General features: G+C 38.8%; 1 long non-coding RNA gene across 1 annotated transcript in view; it reads right to left on the bottom strand.

The window, feature by feature from the left end:
• Nucleotides 1-2,945: 2,945 nt before the first annotated feature.
• The window catches only part of LOC113458416, a 218,483-nt gene continuing 201,354 nt past the window's right edge, over nt 2,946-20,074 (bottom strand). The window contains exons 2-3 of the long non-coding RNA XR_003378805.1: nt 8,402-8,462; nt 2,946-2,985 (exon numbers count right to left, since the gene is read on the bottom strand). This is a non-coding gene — a long non-coding RNA (uncharacterized LOC113458416). The remainder of the gene's footprint in view (nt 2,986-8,401; nt 8,463-20,074) is intronic.

Raw genomic sequence — 20,074 nt, 5'->3', positions numbered from 1 at the left:
TTATGAAAAAGTCGATGCCACCACAGCTAGCATTTATTATATGCTTATATCATAGAAATGCATTGGATACTTACCAAAATATTATGGAATTAGATGATTTTACGATATCCACATTATAAAAATCAGGACATAGCTCTAAGAGGGACACACATGATTTTGCCAATCAGCAAGACTCCTTTAGGGTCATATGATTGACTGGTCTTTACTCCAGTGCTACAGTTATATATTTTAGGACTCTGCTTTTTAAACCTGTTCCTTTGCATCCCTTCTCAGCTATTCATCACCTTACAAACTAATCCTGCCAATAAGAAATGAAAAACAACACAAAGTAACAAGGAAAGTTTTAAGGAGGAATGGAAAGAAGGAACACAGGTAAAATCTCTGCTATACAAGTAACCATGGCTGAGTTTTGGGTTTAACTGTCAAACAGGGGAAAATTGCAATAAGTTATAAAATTTTCATTTACTAAAAAGAAGATTATGCCAGTTAGGCAAAAGACATTTTTTGGTCTCAGTATATAATAAAGAGTCATATGTGTCTCAGTCTATATTATACAGTCTAATATTACCTGCATTATATATTATAGAGTCTATGTTCTCTATGTCATATGTACTGAGTGATATAGACTCTATATGAACAATAGTACTTCTTACACATATTTGTTTTGGGGCTGAATCAAGTACTCAGTGATCAAAGCCTTCAGGAGTAATCCCTTCAAGGAGAAGGGCTTTTGTTTATCTAGTTGGATAGAAATTTCCACTAAAAATGGGGCAGCCTCTCTGAATCTTTTAGAGTAGGTTGTTGTCCAGGGCATGGATATCTGAGTTTCCTAAAGCAACTTTATTGAATGCTCAATAACAGAGGAATCACAATCCTGGACGTTCACAACTGTCACATGAACTCCGCAAAAATAAGACATGTTGTAGTCTTTGCAAATAGCCTACATCACATCTCTTGAGAGTAATCGAAAATATAAGAAACAAAATTTTACCAAAATTTGCCACATGCTGCTTTCACCCAGCTCCAATTTTATGTCTCTTTACAAGCGAAAATAAAAAAAAATAAAATGAAAAAGAAAAATCTGTGGGTTTTAACTAATGAAAAACAGGTTTGTTTTTAGAAAACATCCTCATTCTAGGCTAAAATAACAGAAGTAACCAAGGAGAATACGCGTTAATATGGGTTGGATGTGAATACAACTCAGACGCTTTCTTCTTGTTGATTAGATAATCAAAACTATTAAATGCTATTTCAAAACGTTTTTCATAATCCTAGAATCATTGATGTCATGTTCAAATCACTGTGGATTTTTGTTGTTGCTGTTGTTGTTGTTGCTGCTGTTACTATTCATGGGGACACAATGAGTCACTGGCACGTTTCCAGTGCAAGATGCATCTGAATAATACATGACATGCCCTTTAGCTAGCATCATGAGGCCAGATTTAAAACAAGGTAAGAAGTTTCCTCCGTGTACACTTGCAGTGTTCAGCTGTTCATAATCTATAGTGTTAACAATTTATCATCAAACCCAGTGACTCGCTGCCAACGCATCAAAGTGGCCACTGGATGCATATGATGAAGTCTGAGCATCTGGCCTCCTCTATCCCTGACATTAGCACAGACAACAGAATCAGTGGACTATTGAATGCAATTACAGTAAGCGAGACAGACAATAAAGATTGATAGCGCCTTCTCTTTTTATCACACACAAAACTAGTGGGGGTTAGAGCTTTGCCTTGAGCTGCCTTCATTTAACAATGATTGAAAATATGCAATTGTGTTGGTAAAACACTGTAGCCTGTACCACTTCATTTACTGGACACATTATCAAATTAAATGAAAAGTGAACTGCCAAAAGCAACAGTTATTATATATTAATGATGAATATTTACTTAGCATTGTTCACACATCATACAGAGAACAGAATCCTTCTTGTTATCGTCTTTGCAGGTTCCACTTGAGCAGCTTTTAACATTTCTATGTTTACGTTGTCTTCTGTCTACAAATTTCTGAATACAGATGTGCACGATTGGTTTTGTGACTTTCCATGTGACTACAATGTGTAATTAATAAAAGGTTCTAGTTGTAGATGAATCCTAATTATTACAGTTTTTTTCATCCTTTGCAACAGCTCTCATTCCTTTCCCTGCTTTGGAAGCAAGGGAAACTGAATGCAGGGTGGATCTAATGATGTAAAGGTTAGGCATTCTAGCTTCATTGAGTTTTCAACATATGGGAAGTAACAAAGACCCTTGTGATACAAACAAGCCACGAATCTATGTTTCATATTTTTTGCTACTGGGTGTCCTTCGTAACCATCAAGGGATGTAACAGTTTGCCCATAATCTACCTTAAAACAAGAAGTACATAAAAGGCAGAAGGCAAACAGGACTGCAGAGAACCAGTGAGCAGAAGAGGGTAATGGATCAGATGCCACAGCTCTTACAAGGGGAAACTGTGCTGAGCAAGTACCAACAGCTCTGAAATGCAAAACTCAGGGCTTCATTAAGTGGACCAACATTTGGTGTGCATACCTACATCTCGGGAAGACAGGAAGCAGGCACTTGGATTGTTCAGTTATGCAGATTAATTCAAGGTTCTTTTTAAATCGCGCACATCTGGCCTTGCCTTCCAAGGATAGATACAGGAAAAGTAGGCACTTAGATATGAAAGGTAATCATATCTCTTTTCAAAGATTTCAATGACCTGAACACTCTGTGCTGTGTCCCTCACAGAAAGGAAACAGGAGACAGAAGGAGAGAGGAGGCAGGGAAACAGCCATGGGCTCTCTGGTGCTATCCCACCGGCTAACTATAAACAATTCTGTACAAACTCAGCTGCCACTGTGTTTGAAACGAGAACACCCACCATACGCAATGTAAACAAGAAATACAGCACGCAGGAGGCTCCACAAGCATGGACCACTTACCAAAGACAGCGGACACGCTCTGCTCACCCCAACACTTAGCAGAGTGGACTGAAAATCTGGAAGCCAAAGAGGAGGGCTGAGTTAGTACTCATGGCATGAAGAGAAAAAAGTGTGCTTTCCAAAATTCACCTTCAGAACTTAACAAACTTTCCAGGACACTTTCAAATTCTAATCCCCATGTTGCCTTTGAGTCCTTTGAGGGGTGTCTCCTGATCCCCCCTTGTCAGGCTCACCTAACTGCCAGACTTTCTCAGGAACTTCCCAAAGGAGCTCTGGGTCCCAGCACATGGAATTTTTATTCGGCAGATTTCTAAAATGAATTTTCATTATAGAATATTTAGCAAATGAAATATGAATAAATCAGAAAGGAAATCTAACACCTTTAAAGTTTCCATTCATAATCTATTTTTTTCACATAAGACTTGTCAACATTTTTAGTAGCTTTGGGGATAGTCACGTTAAAATGAAAACATAATATATGCTTACAATTAAAAGTCAGCATAGCAGCTATCAGTGCAAGTATAAATATGAACAGATGTTCTCACTGAACTTCCAGTAGCTGTCCCTCATAGTGTTTTTGAAGGTAAGCATATCTTCATAGTCTCTTTATTTCAATTAGTCTGGGCACATATTTTATATAACCATAAGTCAACTATACCGAGTTAGCAACAATTCTTTGTTTATTTTTTACTTCACATTTTGTTGATTTTTATCTAGATCTATCCAGAGGTGTCATTTCTAATGGATATAAGGTATGACATATTATAAGTAAATCATAATTGTTTTCAGCCTTCATCTTGTATTTCTTAACTAGTCACACACACACACACACACATATAAACACATGTATATGTATATATATATATATGGATTATTCTCTCTCTGAGTATATATATACATATATATGAATTCATATTTCATTTGCTAAATATTCTATATATATGTACTCAGAGAGAGAATCATCCTTATACTTAATCTTCATTTACATGCAAATTATTTTGAAATAAAAATGTTTAAAAATAGAATTTATGTTTCAGATATCTATGCTTATAAACTTTTAAGATGTTCTGAAACACTGCCCTATCAAAAGGCTATGCCATGCTTGATTCTTGCCTACAAGTGTACATGGGGACATGTTTCCCCTCTAGATATTTTCTATAACAAAATTTTAACAATATGGTTTCTCAGAAAAAAAGTTACCTTCAGCTTCAGCTCCTATGTTTATTAGCCATTTTCATCCCATCCATTAACTACCAACTTAGATCCTATATCCATTTTTCTATTGTATAATTTATTTTTCTTATGTCTGAAAGCTCTCCTCTCCACCCTCTATCTTGTTTACAGTGTATGTATACAGAACTCCTTTTGTTTTTAAAATGGATTTTCTGGATTGAAAAATGACTAAAATGATGTTCATTTTTATTGTTTCATTTTAAAAATCGCTGAAGGGGAGTTTAAATATGAAAATACATGTGCTTTTCTTTACTTTTGTTAAATGGGTAAGAGAGGGTGAGGCAAAATTCCTCCCAGGTTATTCTTATTTTCACCCAACTACAGACAGCTACCTGCCACGGACTGTAGTGGAGCCCAAGTGCTAGGGTTTGACCCGACTTCTTATTCCACTGCCCAGCTCCAACATGCAGATGACACCCTTGTCTCAGAAACTTATGGGAGAATAGGTGACAAGAAAATCAAATCTCACAGAGTGGTCCCCATGGAACAATGCTACTGGGCCATGAGTTATCTGTCCCTTCTTGACCATTTTGTCTGTGTTGCCTGCACCCTGCTAGCTTATATTTCTATCTTCCAACTTTTCTCAAAATTCAAGGGCAGGATCTTGGTATAAACTTTCACAGGATTTTACGGACTCAAAGGCAGCTTCAGAAATGTCATTTGAAATGACACTTGTATTTCCTTGGTCACCATTCCTTTGTAAGTACATGAGCATCTCAAGGAGGAACATCAGAGTAAAGTATTGTTGATGTGTGGTGATTACAGTACACACAGCTCTATGAGGGCTAATAGCAATGCTTTGCCAATCAAAAACTGATGTGGACTCATTGCAAAGCATTTTAAATGGTCTTTTGGCTATTCCAATTGACTGCCCAGCCCACAGACTGAATTATTTATCTGGGCCTTCCAGGTTCAGCAGCTGAAATACTGTCTCTAGGAGGTGGGGAGAGAGTACTGACTATTTCTGCTACAAACTACATGACCACAGTTTATTTAACTATGCTGTACAGTCTAATTTTCTCCATAGAAGAATCACATGGGTTCTTATATAATCTAAGGCTATCACGAGACCCACGCCATGCTTCTTCATCAACCTATGTCTTTCTTCTGCTTTGCAGCATAGAACGTGTATTGAAGGAAACAAAGAAGATATTATAGTTTGTTGCTACAATGTCCATAGCTTGTAAATCCAAGATCTACTCAAACAACAGAGAAAGATCATACCGCTAGCTCAGGAAATAGACTGTGAGCAAAAGGAAGCCCAGGAAAGTCATTGCATTTTATCCAGCACTGTGATACAATGAAATGTATCATATTTCATTTATTATGTTTGTGGTTATTATGAATATTAGATACATGTTTACTGAGCAATGATTACATGCCAGGTATCATGTTAAGCATTTACATATACTATCTTAATACCTTTAGTAACTCATGGACGCTCTAATATCCAAGACATATAGGGGGTGTATGGGGGTCAGGAAAACAATGTGGTGCAATTCTAGGCCAATTGGCATGTGGTTCATAATTGTTTTTTAACCCCCACAATAAGACTATGCCAAGCTGCCATGCTATTCTAACAGTGGAGAAAAAAAAAATCTTTCTTCCTAAAAGAAAAATAAATCAGATAATATTTGTTTACACAGATAAACTTTAGCCTCTTTGTAGATCCTACTTTTTAAGAAAACAAAACACAACACTCTGATATTTGAATACAATAAATACTTCCAGCGACTAATAAAAATGCAGAAGAGAATGAAAGTGGAGTAAGTCTCTAATTAAGTCAACAAAAAATGAGCGGGGGAAAAATGCTGATCTGCCAACTATTCTGCAGAATAGTTTTTGTAGACTGTATGCTGTACTCTCCAGATTCATAACTTGATGTCCAAGGTACTAGAAATGCAGAATGCAACTGTAGTCGGAGATAAGGTCATTCTAAAAGCAATGGCGGGAGCTTTGTGATGGCTCTTCAAGTGGAGAAGGTTGTGCTTATCTAAAGCAGACATTTACACATGGAACAATGTTAACTTCCTGCAAAGCAAAAGCAGAGGCTTTGGGAGATGCCAACACTGGCGACACATGACACCAGGTTTACAGGCTCTGTGACTTATACCACTGGGTCTGTGATACCCTGCTATGGTGGCAACAATCAGTGGTGGCACAGTTGAGCAGCTGTCAAGAGGATAGGAAGCAATTCAGAGATGCTATATCTACTACTAGTCTTTCCTAATACTTCTTTTAAATAAGGAATAAAGGGGGAGCCTAAGAGGTATTACTTTCTCTCCTGAAAATTTCTGTCATAGTCCTTACTGTGGCCAGCTATATTTTCTCCATTCATTGGGGTAAGACTACGTCAGACTGTGGAGGAATGAGTTGGCTGGGAACATGTCTTAACATTCTCACTAGAAATGATCTCCATAGTCTAAGTCAAATTAGATACTGCTTGAGCTGAACAAGTAGAAAAAAAACTCAGCTAATTTAGCTTCTTGTGGCTCAACCACTTACATCATCTTATCATAATAATGGCCCCTGTGTCTTCACCAGGCGATGGTCTGGGAGTGAAAGCAAACATTGGCTGAACCTGAAAATCCTTGCTATCACAGTCACACTTTCTGGAGGAGCTGTTGGGTACCTGGCTTTATGCCAGGAGGCACCCACCTTCCTCTGACCGAATCACTCAAGACATTGCCTTGCTACTGCTTGGATCTTAATAACCTCAACATTTCACAAGTAGTTTGCCTCCTGGTTCTCCTCTTGACACAACTATAAAATGGAAGATGAGGCAGAGAAATAAATTTAGATGTAAAATATAATCCATCTTCTCATGAGAGGATGCATGCCTGTGTCTCATTGTCATGCACCTGATTGTACTAAATGGCACGTATTTCCCAAGGGAAGATAACCTCCGCATACTGCTACAAAAGCTTTCTTCCCCACACCATGCAAATTATTTAATTTAAACACTGCTTGATATGACTCTCCGAGGAAAAGGGTGTTCTTCTAGATCCATCTTTAATCTGTGGGCGTATACCTGCACGTGAGCAGATAAAATGGGCCTGCAGTCCTTACAGCACATGTGACCACGCTTCAGAATGAAGGACCCGAGGCAGCAAATTGTGTCTACAACTTGGAAAATGATGAAACGCAAATGGCATCTCTTTCCTAGGGGGAAGAGAGAGCTCGTACGGCAAACATGCAGCTGTCCTTCTCCTAGCATCTCCCCAACGCTGTATAGCTGCTACCCAAGATTTTTAAAGTTGCTTGTGTGTTTTGTGTGTGCATGTGTGTGTGTGTAGGCACAAACTTTGGTGATCTGTGCACACAATACAAACAAACCAAATTCACGTATGTATTTAACTCAAGTAAGAAAAGTGATGAAAAGATTAAAGATCCTGTTCTCATCAGTTGTACCCTGTGCTGGGGATATCGGTTTGAAACTCTTTTAATCCTTTTGTCTCTTCAGCGGCTTAACTTCTGCTTTTCTATTACATATTAATCAACTACAAATACAAAATGAAATAAAAACTCGAGTGCCCTATTAATGTCCCCAAATTTCATCATGAAGACTCTTAACGGTTTAAAGAAGTCATAAATGGGTCCCATCAAAATAATCTCCCTCCTAGAGGGAATTCCTTTATATAAGGCGTCATACAAGAAGGACTAACTGTACTAAGAGCACAAACGTGCACCGACAGGGACCCTACTGGAGAGAGAAGCTAACTTATTTTAAAAGCAAATACACATTAGACAATAATTTCAATATTAACTTACTCTCATCTCTTCTTCATCAGAGGAAGCCAGAAGGCTATGAGCCCCATTCACCCTTCCCTTGGTCTTCCTCTAGCATTCTCCCTGTGTGGTACCCCCTGCTCTGGGGAGGTGAGTGCTTTCCTCCTACCAGCCTGGTTAGTTATTGACATAGCTTGCATGCTGGGGCATTATCAGCTTAATGCATAATTCAAAATCTCTTGCATGTGCCCTGCACTTTTGCCTTATTCCCTGCAACCTGAATGAAAGATGAGAGGAAGTATTTCCAAGGCAGGTATATGAAAGGGTTCCTGCACATTGCCATCGAACACCCCCACACACTCTGGCCTGCCTGGCGTGCAGTTCCCACATACCCTCATAAAGACTCATACTGAGGCAGAAGCGGTCTAAGGGATGGTCTCAAAGTTGGCACTGAGTGGGAAGCTTTAGAACACAGGGTCTGGACAAGCAGGGAAGAATGATAATAATTACCTTACTATCCCATTCTGGAAGAGCAGTTGGATGTTTTCAGGAGGGCAATAGTCTCATGTGTCTGAAATTCAAAAAAAGAGAAATCATGTTAGACTTTTAGTTTCCAGTGGGGCAGAATAGGTAGTAGAAAGGGACAGAAAGAGCAAGGGAAAGAAGAAGAGTCAGAGGTCATGGGGAAACTCTTCACAGCATGGTGAAAAGGAAGAGTCTGGGAGAGAATTAAAACAGGAAAGTAAGAAAGTTATTGGTGTAAGGAACCTGGGGAGAAAACTGGGGGAACCCCAGTGCTTGAGAGGGGCGGTCTACAGGGTCAATAGGGTAGGGTTGTTGATTCATTCGGGAGCAATTCAGAAAGAGTGGTTGGATAAATTCTTTACAGAATCCCCAGCATCAGATTAATTTATTTGATTAACCAGTTTTATATTTTTAAGATCTGTCAAAAGAGAAAGCTATAAGCTAACCTGCAAATATTTAGATCCAGGTACCCTAGACACTCTGATTTGAACACAATGACTCTTCGAGAAATATGAAAATTTACATACAAACATAGCCCCAAACATACACTCTGCATGTATCAGTGTTGATTTTCTGCCAAGAAGGCACCAGCATCCTCCAGAACACTGAGTTTGTTATACATACCTACATATATGCTACATTCACACACACACACACACATACATGTAATATACGCTCTGAGTTTTCTTTTTTCTCGGGTCCAAAAATATCTTTTTAGAAAACAGCTCGTACTCCATACAGTCTAAATGCTAAATCCACTGCACCAGCACACACCTATGCTCACCTTGCCCTGGCACACCCACATGAAAGCCAGAGGTGACATTAAAATCAGAAGGTCACCGATATCATTTGTGCTTATTACTAAGTGTGGGATTCTAGCAGAAGTTTTTTACATGCATTTTGAGTTCACCAAGCAATAATTCCTCTTTTTTTATAAACAGAAAGGCATGAATTATTAAAAAATTAGACATTTAGAATAATGGCCCTCCATACGCAAAGTATTTATTTCAACTTTCATCATTCATAGTTTATTGCATTGATTTTTTTCCATCAGTTTACTTAGCATTAAGCTTCCACTGAACTCATCAATAAGAAATGAATTTTGGTAACTTTCAAATCCACTATATTATTTTCCTTTTATTTGTAGTGAATTTCTCTTCTCTCAGTGGTATTGCTGCAATAAGTCAGTCATTATTTCTTTATGTTTTCTCTTCTTTCTTTAGGATTTCATTTCCCTTTACAGCACATCTTGTGATCACAAAGAAAACAGGGACACTTATTTCTTTTAACAGTTAAAATTGCTGCAAGTGATTTAGCTGTCATTTAATTTGATTCCTCTCTTCTGTCTGTGGAGAAATATGTTTAATGTACTGGAAATTATGTTAATAAGAAAAAGCATTATCTCATTTAATGAAATAAATATACAAATATTTCAAAATAAAATAAAGAGGCAATCTTCACTGAGAAAAATGTCTCTTATGCTTTGTGTAAAGTAAACAAATAAGAAAAAATTATGAATATATTGAAACACCGACAAAATTGTGCCTATGTTCCAAGAGGAGAGGGAGACTTTGTGACTAAATTAGTGAAACTTAATCAAATACAGACATATATTAATGATAAAATTATTAATTTCGTATTTCCAATAATGGCAGGAAAGATCTTTTACCTTTCAAGAATAGACCTTATAGTTTTGAAAGGTTTCATTTGTATTTTCTTCTGTTATTTTAAATGATTGCCTTTGCTCAAATTAATAATTATCAGAAATCTCACTAAAAACATGACCAACCACCTATATAACTATAAGAAAGGTTAGAATTCTTTTGATTTTGCTAATCAAAACAGAGTCAATGAAGTCATTCCATAGCTTTTATATATTAAAATTTATCTAATGAACAAAAAGGTTAAATAAATATTGTTGGTGATTTGTGTTAAACTTGAAGCAATTATGTAATAAAAGCATGACCACTGTAACAGAAACACATAATTAGCAATTTAATTACTGGCATGAAGACAAGCTAAAGATGTCAATAAGAAAAAATCTTTAGTGACAAGCCGATTTTACTCTTTCCTGCAATTTGAGAGCAATACTCACCACCTGATGAGAAAAACCATTTTTCATACAAAGTGCCTACCTCTCTACAAACTGAAATATTCAATTTAAAGCATTCTTACGTTGTATGGCATAGTGAATCATTACATTTTCTCCCATCTAGATTAGCACTTTCTCTTCTCTGAAAACACAATATTTCCAGTCAGCAAGTAAAGAACATTATGTTTTTTTTAAAAAAATGAGTTAAAGTAGCAGGTGTTCTTTGTTTCAATTTCATTTTTTCCCAGCTTCAATAATATGTTTGACAGCAATATGTCCCTGGGTATGACATTCCAAATGCCCCTCTTTCTTACCCCCGACTCTCAGCTAAGAAACAGATATAAACCAACAACGGTTAGAAAAGGTGACAAATGCCAATAGGAGAAAGAATGAGGAACATTCAGCATTCCTCTGTGTCTTGCACAATTTCTATCCCCTTCCCACATCTGCAGTTAAGGTTATGGGTAAGAGGCGGATAGAAAAACAAGTGAGCTAAGTTTATTGTGGAACGATCCACTTGTCTTTTTGATCGCCAGCCAATTTTCAGACTTTTAAACAGTTTTGAACTACTCATCTCCGAATCGTCAATGCATCCATGCCACCCCCTGTGTCACTGGTATTTAACTGGGAGCAGAAAACAGATCCCTCAAGATAGAACCACATTAAAAGAAGTTATCCGTCTTGTGATAAAAAGTGAATCATCTTGGCTGGTGTACAATAGCCACTTGTACAAGCCCAGCACATAAAGTGAAATCATGAAAGCCAGACTAGCTAAGAAGTTTGGTCTATAAATATCCTTGGGGCATGATGGGATATACTTAAAAAATAAATTCCAGCTACTAAGAACATAAAAAAGAAAATTCTCAAAGCCAAAGCCATTTATCTTGGGCCCACTAATCTTGATCATTTTTGAGATAGTGTGCCAATCATATGCCCTATTTAGATGTCCCAGTCTTTATATAAAGTTATCTAAATTTTTAAAGTCACTGATTTTGTGTGTGTGTGTGTGTGTGTCTGTGTGTGTGTGTCTGTGTGTGTGTGTGTCTGTGTGTGTGTCTGTGTGTGTGTCTGTGCACGCGCAGTGGGGTATATGTTTGTGGGGTATGCGTGGATATCTGTTTGAGTACACATACCCACATGGGCAAGACGGCCAGAGCAGGATGTTACCAGCCCCGCTTTGTCACTTCCCACCGTATTTCCTCACACAGGGTCTCTCCCTGAACCTGGAGATATGCTGGTAGCCAGCAAGTCCCAGAGACACCTCTGTCACTGCCCCAGGCTGCACTCTGTAACAGATGGCATGGCCATGCCCAGCCTTTGATAGAAATTCTGGAGATTTAGGTCGGGTTTCCCATACTTGTGCAGCAAAGACTCTTGCATACAGTATTGTCTCCTTGTTTCCAGACTGAGGATTTCTTTTTAAGCATATTCAACTCAACAGCTCTTTCTATATGTGAAGAAACCAAGACTGTGAGAGGTTAAGCAGTTTACTCAAGTATAGCCAAGGGGTGAACTCAGAGTATTGTTAGCAGACTTCAAGCCATGAAAGCAGTAGCACTGAACAAGGTTAAGTGGTCCAGAAGCTGGCCATGTACTAACAGAACTTACACGGCATGTGTAGGAGAAAGGTGGGTGACCTACCAAGAAAGCAAGCAAGAATAGCCAGAGGAAGAGGGGAAAGAAAAGGATGAAAGCACTGGGTAATCTTAGATGTGTTTTCTGCACAGTGAAGGGTTATGGACAGTTTCCAAACAGAATGATACAGAGTACAGCAAGTATAGAAAATGAAAGAGAGAGAGAGAGAGAGAGAGAGAGAGAGAGAGAGAGAGCTGATGGTGAATGCCACTGCCACTGTATCCTGACTCCATTAGCTGGGTATTGAACTCCTAAACTAGAGAAGAGTGAAATTACCAATACATAAGACACTAGACATGGGATAATAAAAACCAACTCCTTGAATTAGAGGGATGTCAGTCTTGGGGGTTAAGCCGAGGCTAGCTGAAACCATACACTGCTTTGCATCCCCACTCCTTTGAGTCTTCTTTAATACGTCGTTCCCTCAAGGAAGTCCTTGTGTGTAGTTCACTACTGAATTCATGACTGCAGTGAATACCTACCCAGCTTTTTCTCAGGATTGAGAAACTACAGCTCAACAAATTTTCAAAGGCTAGAACAATATTCTCAACCTTGAGCAAGTTTGGAGACTCTGGCAATAGATTCCCTGGATCCACCTCTATAATCTTGGATTCAGACATGAAAGCAAGTGAAAAGCTTGTCTCATTGGTGGTAGACCCTAATCTAGGTGCAGATGGGCAAACTTTGAAAGACTTCTGACCAAATGAAACTAGATTTGAACTAACATTTTGCCATAACCTCCTTTCCAATGGCCCTTTTTATGGGTTGAAGGACAGGATCTAAGCGATGATAATAAAGGAAGGATGAAATTAGAGTCATTTGGTGGAAAAAGGTGATTGAGTGAGTGGTTGGTCACTATGAATCTGAGCTTAGAATTCTATAGTTTTTAGGTCAGACTGTGACTAAATTATACACAAGGAATGATGAAAAAAATCCTTCTAAAGTGAGGAAGCCCGTTAGAGATGAACTCTCATGTGTAAAGAGAGTGACACCAGGTCACCCGGAATAAAATTGAACCTCTGAATGTAGATGCTGCTATCCTTGCAATAAGGCCACCAACTCCCCTCAGTAGAGATTGGCTCTTCCCTGAGGTCACATCCACCGAGGTTCAGATTTGGTTCCCAAACCATCAATTACAGGGATGCATTTAAAAATGAAAACACTGGGTAAGTACACAATTAACTATGTGTAATCAAATTTTTTACATCTTATTTTCCCTGGAAGTAAAATAAAGAAATACTAAGGGAAAAAATGAGTGCCAATTCCTTTCCATTTGGCAAGAGGTGATCCTTCTTCATGGAGATACAGAATTGTGTTTCAAATGGAGGAAGCCAAAATTCAGTTTTGCTTATTTCTCTTGGTCTCTTAAAATAAGCCATGGGGACTCCTGAGGTAAACGTAACAGTAGCAGCAAAGAGTATGAACGAGGCAGGGTATAATGTATTTAAATGCAATGATAAATTAATACTCAGTGTCTCCTCAAAGCACAGCTCTGAGCAAGCATGATGCAGTTACACCAGAATAGATATAGTCACAGCACAATTGCTGTAGTCACACCACAATGACTGTACTTCCACTACAGTTGCTGTAGTCACACCACAATGTCTATAGTCACACCACAATGGCTGAAGTCACACCACAATGACTGTACTCACACCATAATGGCTAAAGTAAAACCCCAACGGTTGTAGTCATACTACAATGGCTGTAGTCATACTACTATGACTGTAGTCACCCCACAATTGCTGTAGTCACACTACAATGACTGTAGTTATATCACAATGGCTGTACTCACATCATAATGGCTGAAGTAAAACCCTAATGGCTATAGTTACACTACAATGCTGTACTCACTCCACAAATGCTATATATTTGTGAGCTGTTTTGAGTGAAGAGTCACCCAGAAAGGTGTTTTTTTTAATTGAATATAATCCAAGAAAGATTTGGCAGACCACATATTTAAAAGGTTGAGAAGGCTTGTAGAAATTGATTCATTCACACTGCTGTGAATCATTTAGCACACACTTCAACGAGAGCTGAGCTGCTCCTCTCTGCCTCCCACTTCCTAAGAAAGACTGTTAATCAAAATGAAGACTCCTAGATGCAGCCCTTGGAGTGCACCCAAGACAACGGAATGAAGCACCACCATCGGAAGGCTTTGCCTTTACTAAGAGCAGTACAGGTTATGGGGGCTTTATTTCAAGGGGGCAGTGGTAAAAAGAGTAGTGCACTTTTATATAGATTCTCTGACAAGGTCATTATTGCTTTTACAGAGACCCCAAAGCAAGTCTCATGTTTAGGAAGTGCTTCTGGAAGTCCCTTAAAGAGTACACTGCCTGTTTCATTTAAATGTATATCACCTACTTCATTTAAAGATGAGAGAGGGAATGAAGATGTATGTAGCTTGGTAGTAAGTGTGTGCTTAGCAAGTACCAGGTCAGGGTTTAATCTCTATCAATACAATACAATACAATACACACACACACACACACACACACACACACACACACACACACACACAACAGAGAGAGAAGAGAAAGTGTGTAAAAGAGAATACTACTGAAACTTATCTAAATGATTAAGGGGAGCCCTATTTGTAGAAATCTTGTGACTATAAAGAAAAGGTAAATATCTTTCTTTAAGAAAAATATGCTGGCACTTTCTTAAAATTAACAAATTTATGGGGCTCAGTGGTAGGTACTTGCCTTGCACACATGAGGCTCAAGGTCCATTCCCAAGTACCTCAGGGAAAATTATCAGTCAAACCAGGACATTTAGAGATCTTTGCATAAATACACAAACACATGTGCACACATGCACACACACATGCACACACACAAAAAGAAGCAAAAAAAAATCTAATAATGAAACAAAATCAAGAAAAATAAAGGTTGATAAACTATCTGGTTAAGTGAAATATGCACCTAATAAATTGTTAGCAGTTAACTGATAAAACCTGTTTTCAAATAATTAAAGTAACAAAACAATCATGCAAAAAAAATTAGAGAGAGTCTGGCAGATGGGCAAATCCAAATGTAGAACTCTTTCTTTATAGTGCCAGAGAGGCCAATGAGGGGCTGTGTGAGGTGATGTGGGATTTCCCTCTGTATCCACTCCTCACATGAAGCTGCTCAGTCACTGGCACAGCCCCTGTTCTGGAGGCAAGCTCCTGCACAGTGGTCCCTTACCAAAAAGGTTACACAAACTGCAGCAACCTAGTCGGCTATTGCCAGCATCGGAATCGTCTAAAAGAACATAGTCATGGGAAAATGAGGAGGGTACAAAGGACCCTTAAACTCTGCTAGCAAAGGATATACACTCCAGTACCAAATGTCTAAAAGGCCACTCCCACTAGGTTTTAAGAAGCCCAATATACCACTAATTTTAAGCTGTACTTTTCATAGCTATAAACAAAAGCTTTGATTAAAGAAGTGGCTGCTTTGCTCTCTGGCCTAAAGCAAGAGCTGTGGCAGTTCATCACAGCAGGCCTCCCATGTATCGGATTGTGATATTTGCAATTGAGTTTCCATACCCATTGCCCTGCTCCACGTTAGAAGCGATGCTGGAGGACCCAAGTGGATGGGCAGCTCCAGAGCTTTGCACATTCACTCCCTCTCCACAGCCCTGGCCAGGGACAGAGGGGAAACGCTGGGCTAGTCTTTGCTATCACATCCATCACCCTAGGTCAGAGCTCCCTCTCTCAGGCCCCAATCAAATGTGCATTCTCCACTCAAGGGAGTTCCATCAGCAATTTCATAACATGGATGCACTTAATTTTCATTTGGCCATTCGTGGCTAGCCCAGTGTTCGCTGGAAAACCTATTCCTTTAGATCAGGTTGAATCTGGATGTTGTTTAATTTAGAATGGGGCTTCTCAGCCCAGGCTTCACAATTAGAATCAGTTGGAGAGCTTTTCGGAAGCCATCCTTGTCCAGGACTCATCCCCGGAGACCTGAATTAATGGGCTGGGGTGGGGCTCAGGCCCTGGTATTTTTTCAAGAGCTCCCCAGGTGGCTTTAAGGCACAGCAGGGTTGAGATCCACTGATTTGACAGCCTGGTGCTGCAGCCAAGGCCCCCCTGCTGGGCGGCTGGAGAACTGGTTTCTCACCCTGAGTCTTATGTAGATTTATATGCTAGTAAGAAGATCTTAGTTCTGTAAGTAATAAAATGGGAAGAAGAGTGTATTACACACCAAAGCGAATGGATTAGGTTAGAAGCATTTTCCTCATCCCTCCCAAATACAAGTTGACCTAAAGCTTAAGAAGTTGTTTTAGGATATTGAAGAAGGGAATATGGTCGCGCAAACATCAAAAAGGGGGGATATTAATAGTACCAGTTCTTAGAAAAGCAAGAACAGTTCTCATTTAAGGATAAAATGCATTTGGTAAATATAGTTAAATGCATCTGTTAAACAATTTTAAATCTTGTAACAATTCACATTTGTAACTTAAGTATCAGTGGCAACGATTCATTCTGAGCCTTCTTAGCAGTTCGTGTCAAGTAGGTTAGAATAATGGCATAGCCTGTGTTCGGTTCTCTCTCTAAGAAGTCTGCTAGGAAAAGAAAAAAAAAGTAATCTAATGACAGGTGTCAAAACTTAATCATTCAACTTTCTAAGTAAAAAGTTACCCCCAAATGATAGCAGACCAGCATTTTCTTTAATCTTTAAAGGAAAGTGTTCCAAATAGCAAAGGCATTCGGAAGCATTTTAACTCCCCAGATTCTTTTCAGCTTCTCGGTCATAGTGTCTGCTTATACTAACATTGCCAATTCCTCAAAGGACAGTCAGTGAGGCAAGTATTTTGCTAAAACTTGAGGTGTTTTTTTTTTTTTAACTTGGTGCTACAATTGGGAGGCAGGATAATTATGTTATATATAAGGATTTATTACATTCTGATATCAGGCAACATGCCTCGACCTGTATCCGTACCTAGGATCTACCAGAGGTTTTCACGGACAGCAAGAGTGACGAGGAGCTTAGACAAAGGACTTGACCTAAATACATTATGTAGCACTGGCTGTCTGTTAAATAGGTCAGCCTGGGCGCTTAAAAGTTATGCAAAACTTATTTCTGCCACACAGGAGATACGCCACTAGTCAAGCTGTATAAAAATTAGCTTTCTAGGCAAGAAGAAAATGTTTCTCATCACTGGGAAGGAAAAAAAAAAAAAAACTCTGGCTCTGTGTAAGAGGTCTTCAATACTCCACTACACTTGTCATATGTTTTTAGGCTGCAGAAGTAATAAAGGCAACGAGGTTGATGAAATGCCTAACAATACTGGGGTTCCTTAAAGTGGCAAGGGGTCTTTGAACACCACTATAGAAAGTCTTACAGAGCAAATGAGATTTCAGAGTAGCACAGGTCCTCTGTCCAAACCTAAGCATGTTTGCATAGCATGGAGATATTATTTATTGCTTTTAGCAGATATAAAACCCGGAAAGTTCCTCTCGTCAGGGACTTTCCACCTTCTCCTCTACACGTAGTTTCTTTCAGGAGAGATGTGAGTGCCACCTCCCCCTCCCCCTGTGTCTCTACTGTGAACAAAGTTTAACTTGGCCTCATCTGCTGTCTATGGTGTTGAAGCCACACTTAAGCAACTGAGGATGCATTCAATACACATTTTGGGCTCAAATCTATGGTAGTTAATAGTTCTAAACTTTCTGTTTCACCACTGGGCTCTAAAGAAAGTCACCAAGGACTCCCAAAAGAAGATCTCAAAAAGCATCAGAAACAACGTTAACTAGAAAATTATCAGGGATGTAAATTATACTATCACTGAGATTGACTTGAATCAGAAAACCTGGGATTGGGTAAGACAAATAATTTGTGCCACTAACTGTGCCCCCTCAATTATGCTATTAATAACACAGCCTGAGGGTGATGGACTTCCAACTTACAAGCTTAATTCTGCCGTGTCTTTAGCAATAGGAACAAGGAGCAAGATAAATGAAATGGAACCCACAAGTTCCACACTAGCCAGAGTCAAGCTTTTCCTCCACATGAACTTCTATTAACAATGTGCACCTACAATGTTTATAAGAGGCCCAAAGCCTTGTCAGCAGGAACAAGATACCTATTGAAAACTCTCAGAGAATTCTCTGTTTCTAGAAATAGGAATCAAAGCAGTAGATTTGCTAAGGACAAGTAGACATAAAGAAAATAGATGCAAGCAACACAGACATTGGCTCATCTTACTGCTTAATACTATGAAATTCAGAATAACAGCATCTAATGAGGGCATGAATTCGCAGTAAAACACAGTTTGTGGGTTTTTATGAAAAATGTGCCTTGAAGAATGACCTTTCATGGAAAGGCACAAAGAATTATAAATTCCCCAAGTCCCCACAGATCTGTTGGGATCATAATACACATTAAGTTCAAATATTTGGTCTTAATCAGTAGCTCTTACATGGTAAAATAAAATTAGATACTTCGGATTCTTCACTGAATTTTCGCCTCTCACCTCATTACCCTCCACACACTCTGAGTAGGTTTAGCTTAATGTATTTGAGTTCCATTTCTGAGCACAAACTCATACGATTTTGCACGACTGAAAGATATTCATTAAAGAGACAGCAAATGAAGTGTATGCAAATTTGAAGTAAGCTAATAAAAATATTTTTAAAAAAAACATCCTAACTCTTCCCTCATAACATGCTGAAAAAAGAAATCTCTCTGAGCAAATAAATAAATAAATAAATAAATAACAAAACAAAAACAAAAAACAGCTGCTCAACTAAAATGCAATGCACTCTGGGAAACCACAGCCACTTTATCCCACACACCTGTTTGCTGACAGAGCTCAGCAAAGCCCGAATGAAGAAACAGAAGGCAAAGCACAAGCATGTCTCTTGGTTTTTGTGTCACATTGAACTCTCAAGCAGATTTTTGCTAGCAGCCTCTTGCTGAGACAGCCAACTTCAGGAAGGTTCATGACATTCTGCAGGTAGATTGAGTCAAATCCAGTTCCTCTGAAACAAATCATTATTGCCTCCTCTCTCTGACCTAGTGAATGCAGCAGCCCCCTACACACACAGTATTTCTACCCTGCAGGCGTTTCTGTCCCACCATCTTACCCCCTCATGCTCGTAATAACACCAAAGTGACAAAAATAAGTAGTCTGTTCTTAGTTTGCATATTGAAAACGAAATACATCCAGTTCCACCGCTGCCTTTATTGCTTTGTTATGTCATCATTATTCACCACAGTTCTTGCCTTCATTTGCAGAGTTTGGGTTTTAATGTAATGGCCATTCAATAAAAATGTTGCTTTTAAGGGTTTGCATATCATCCCATTTTCTCTTCAACCCTTCAGCAACCATATGGCAAGCAATCAGGTCTGCAATCACTAGGTCCATATTATGTCGAGCATGATTTCAGCATTATGCTATTACCCATCTGTTTTTGTAGAAAAAGACATGAACCCATGTATAAGAGGTCAGTGGTTTCATTGCACACCGTATTCCAGAAATCTATCTCTGTTCACTTGAGATCACTTTTGTGATTTACTCTCATCTCCCGGCCAGACTTCCTCCCTCGCTCTCTCCCTCACTCTCTCTCTTTTTAAAGAAGTACAGACAATCAGCGCTATTTGTCTGTCTGACTGTTGTGTACAATTATTTGCAACTGTCGGGGTAGGCATTTAAACTTTCTTACTTATGGATTTTTATCCCAAGATCTTGCACATTAAAAAATGTGGGTGGTGGGGAGAGCAGAAATCAGTCTTATGTGGTTTTATGCTTTTAGCTATCCACACAATAAAAAAGACAGAATTTTCAAGCAAAATCAGAACAGGGAAGGAAGTTCAAATTCTTCCCTCAATTTTGGATCTTCTAACACCAGTCTACAACATAGATTGATAATTCATCCAGACTTGAGTAAAGGAAACACATGTGTACATATGATCACATACACACATGCATGCATGCAC

This window comes from Microtus ochrogaster, unplaced genomic scaffold, assembly GCF_000317375.1.
Source record: "Microtus ochrogaster isolate Prairie Vole_2 unplaced genomic scaffold, MicOch1.0 UNK22, whole genome shotgun sequence".
Lineage (NCBI taxonomy): Eukaryota > Metazoa > Chordata > Mammalia > Rodentia > Cricetidae > Microtus > Microtus ochrogaster.
The sequence above is the reverse complement of the archived record's forward strand: the minus strand, read 5'-3'. Positions and strand labels throughout refer to the sequence as shown.